General features: G+C 43.7%; 1 long non-coding RNA gene across 1 annotated transcript in view; it reads left to right on the plus strand.

The window, feature by feature from the left end:
• LOC102037761 overlaps positions 1 to 3,273 on the plus strand; it is a 6,692-nt gene extending 3,419 nt beyond the window's left edge. Inside the window, exon 2 of the long non-coding RNA XR_265250.2 lies at positions 3,060 to 3,273. This is a non-coding gene — a long non-coding RNA (uncharacterized LOC102037761). The remainder of the gene's footprint in view (positions 1 to 3,059) is intronic.
• The last annotated feature ends 950 nt before the right edge of the window (positions 3,274 to 4,223 follow it).

The raw sequence follows: 4,223 nt of genomic DNA on the forward strand, positions 1-4,223 counted from the left end.
CGGGGCGGGGTCTCGGACTCGGCCGGGTCAGCTGCGGATCCATATTTTAGGGCCTACAAAAGCGCGTCATCCTCCCCATCCTCCTATCTTCCCCCACCCCGGGGTTCCCTTCTAACCACAGCAAAATGCCCGATGTAGAAAGAAAGGCACAATCGACCGTACGCCGCTCTAGGGTGGGCGTTCGGCGGCCCCGGAGTAAGGATGCTGTTGGCTTTGCCCGTGCCGGGGTTCAGGCGTCAGGCGGTGTCGGAGCGAGGTGCCGCTCTCGCTCGCGGTCGGACCCGCGCTTGGCGGGTGTCGGGATGGTGGGGCTGGCGCTAGCGCCAATGAGGCTGCTCGGGAAGCGGACCCTGCTCGCTCCTTGGTGTCCTGGCACAAGAAGGGCTCGCAGGATCTGCCTCTTTGTGTAGCTTGTTCTGAACACTTTTTATATCGGGCAGGGTGGTCTCCATGTTTTCTTTCTTTCATTCTTCCTTTCTTTAGCGGAGGGAGGGGGGAATGATGGCAAGGGGCTTGTTGGATGATTACAACCGCTACCACTTAGAAATAAGTTTCTTGGGGAAGGGCTGATATCGTACCCTTGATACCAGTGGGTGTGTCCATGTATTATTTTAATATGATATGCCTTTTATATAGAGCTTGTTTTCCTCCTCCCTCTCTCCCCGGCCTCCCCCTCCCCCCCCGCTTTGTTTCTGGAATTTGTTTCGCTTTTAAAGCACCAGCACAAACAAACAAACACACAAAAATGACTGGCAACAAGTTAAATCCCATTTGTGTCCCTCCCACCGAGCACGGACCATGCCTCGCTAAAGCCAGGAGCTTGTAGTTTTGCCTCGCTAATAATATGACCAAGAAAATGAAGTGGCTGCAGACAGACTCTCCCGGCATTGACAATGCGGAGAAGAAAAATGTAGAAAGATTTCTCCCGGAATGCATCCCCCTGGTGTGATTTCTTCTCTCCATCTTTTAGATGAGGCACTCGCATAGACACACACACTGAGGTTATGTTTCCTATGAGTTTTTAGAAAACAATGTTTATTATAATGGAGCTATACATGCCACCGAGTAATGAAATGCCATGTCGTAGCTACGGAAACTCCAACAAATAAGTAATTTCCATTTGTCTTCTAGCAGAATATTGCAGAGGGTGACATTACACTTTATTTTCGTATTCATTTCAAAACACCAATGAAAGGGCAAAGAAAAGTCTCTCAAGTCTTTGTACACTTTGGAATTAATTAAACGAAAAATAGCTCTTTTTCTTATTATTTTTCTGCCTTCCAAGGTGACTTCAAGCTAATTTCTTTGGCTATATTAAAGAGGGAATCCGCAAAAGCAACAAGCGTGGTTCTCACTGAAGGTCGGTATCGTGTCCCGCTAGAGCTTCACTAAAAGCATTTCACAGTGAGCCACCCGCTCATTGCTGCGCCTTCCCTTAGCTGTACCTTACACAATAATGGAGAAAACGTTCGTGTTTGTCTGTACTTAAAAAACACCTTTTTATGCAATCGCACGGTTTGCAAACGATAGCTCAACTTTATCTGTTGTGGTGGGCACGTGTTTTGTCAGATGAAATTAACTTGTGAAAGCCTTTGTATCATTTTTTTGATTTGTGTTTGTCGACAACGTAGATCATACCTCTCCGCGTTGATGGTTGATACAATTGCTAAATTAAAGGCATGCTTTCGGCTCTGGAAAACAACCACAGAACTCCAGCCCTCTGAGAGCTCATTCTCAGAGAAACAACCCGAGGAGCAGTAGAATAACCCACCGCAGTGTTTTGTATGTGTTTACGGGATCTCCATATACTTCTGTATCATTCTGCCTCTCTATTGTCTGTTCTTAAAGACAGACAAGTCAATCCTGGGCTTCTCACCTATAACCCCCTACCTAAAAGAACATATGGACAGTATAGTGGCTCTAAATTTCCTGAGGAATGTAATTGGGGTGTATTTTCCCCGTGTCTTTTTTCTTCCGTGGTAAATACTAGCAACTGAACTGCTTGTCTTGATATGTTTCTATGTTTGAGCCCCAAGAAACTCAAATCATTGCAGTAAACTCATCAATCCTTCCTATGCACACTGGAGAATTTTTCCTCACTGCTTGTTCTGCTTCTCATTTCCAAGGACAGCGTGTTGAGCCAACGGTCTGGTTTAGGCACTTCTCTGGACTTTCAGATTTTCAATCTAAAGCTTTCAGTATGTTGGAACTGAAATAATGATTTTCCACATTTCAAAAGGGACGAGGCTCTATTTATAAATGTTACAGGAGGTTTTGTTACTTCAGGATCAACAAAACAGGAATAGAACTGCAATTTTCAAGAAAATAGGATTTCAAAATATAGAAATAAAAAAGTAGTGGAGATGATGTATAATTCAATCAAATTACAGAAAATTGCTTTAAAATTCAGAACAGTAGCGATCCATTATGTCTCTGTTTTATTAGTGACAAGTACAATTACTCTAAAATAAAGAACAGTGGTGAATATATAATTGGCTGTAATCATGTTAGTGTTTGAATAAAAATGACGGGGACATTTAACACTTTGACAACAAAATGTTCAGAAAGAACTTATTTATTCAAACAGTTTTTATTTGCATCCACGTGAAGGAGAAACACACTTTTGCTTACGATAAATCCAGGGGTTTTAACTTTCAATAAAAATATAACTAAAAATATATTAATTATTTTACTATCCAAAGCTTAATAAAGTCTCCTGAGTATGACAGTACTATTATTGATTACTCAGTACCCAAAGGACGCCATCTACAGGAAGAGGTCTCTAGGCTTAACACCATTCTAATCAATGTTGATTTAAAAAAAAAAAAAATCTGAGTTAATATTCCTCTATAAATCCGGCTCCGATTTTACCCACAACACCGATCACAATATTTGCTTTGTAATTGCTTCTTGTGATTCAATTCATTATAGTTTGACACGATCTAGGAATCTGTTATAGGAGGCCTTTTCTCTGAGATACGGCATTTAAAATAATTCATTGAACTCTCCGAAGCAGCAGTTTTTCTCCTTCTAAAGCGACTTTCCCCCCCCCCTCTTAGGACTGACTTGATCGTCTCTGAAAATGCAGAACAACCCATGAGATCTTTCCACCAACCTTGTGGAAGATGCTTGCAGAACAGCCCTGAAAACAAAACAACTTAATTGAAGGCAGTTCGTGCAACAATTGTGTCATGGAATACCTAACATTTCTTTATCTGTATCTAACTTACTTAATTTTGGATAGTTCAATAAATGTCAGCTATGCCAAGCATACTCCCATCCGTTCTTACAATGCATCCTTTGCCCCGTATCTCGGTACTTAAATGTGCCATTTAGCCGTAGCCCGGCAAGCCCTCGGAAACCTATCGAAGTAACAAGAGTGTCCTTTGCTATTTTGACCACACAAACACAGATCCATGGGAATGGCATATGTCCTCCATGACGCGACTCCAACAGCCCAGTACAAACTACAGACTACAGAAAATACGAAGACAGCTAGCAGAAACTTTCAGGACTCCTCTGTCAGGGGGCTTTTAAAAATTGCAATTTTCGGGTTTAACCCCGAACGATTTTTTCTTTTTTTCTTTTCTTATTTTCAAATTTTATTCACTCCCCTGCCCCGACAAGTCTTCAAATTTCTGCTCCTGGTGTGTGTGTGCATGCTCACAGCGGGGCGGACCCCACGCCGATCCCAGCGGGTCCCTCCTGCCGTGAGGAGAGGGCAGCTCGGTCCCACCGCGCCTTCACTGCCGGCTCCCAAGGGTCTCTCCAGCCCAGGCGGCTTTCGCCAGCACTTGTAAAAGAAAGTAGCTCTGATTTCTTTCTACTTCAGATCAGTGACGTGAATGGGCTTTGAAAAATTTGGGAGAGTGGTAGGGGGATGGTGTATAAACTATACACTGGGGAGTCAAAAGCAGAGGTGCGTTGGAACAAAGGCTGAGGAAAATGACCCACGGTGCAACCTCGATTTTACGTGTTATTTTGTAAACCGGGGACAAAAGCCTGGAAAATATTGTTATTTGTACTTCTACAGGAATCAGGCTCAAAGTTTATACTGAAGGTCCCCTTCTATCTTTTCACTTCTGGGCATTGACCGTGAACGTTCCAAATCTAGAGATTGTCGTATAGCTGTTTTCAGATTTGAGGAAAGCTCAGGAGAGGAGGTTTCCTTCCCTGGGGCAAGCCTCTCCCGCAGGCGCCGCCGGGGCTCCGCGGGGCCCCCC

This window comes from Geospiza fortis, unplaced genomic scaffold (assembly GCF_000277835.1).
Source record: "Geospiza fortis unplaced genomic scaffold, GeoFor_1.0 scaffold54, whole genome shotgun sequence".
NCBI lineage: Eukaryota > Metazoa > Chordata > Aves > Passeriformes > Thraupidae > Geospiza > Geospiza fortis.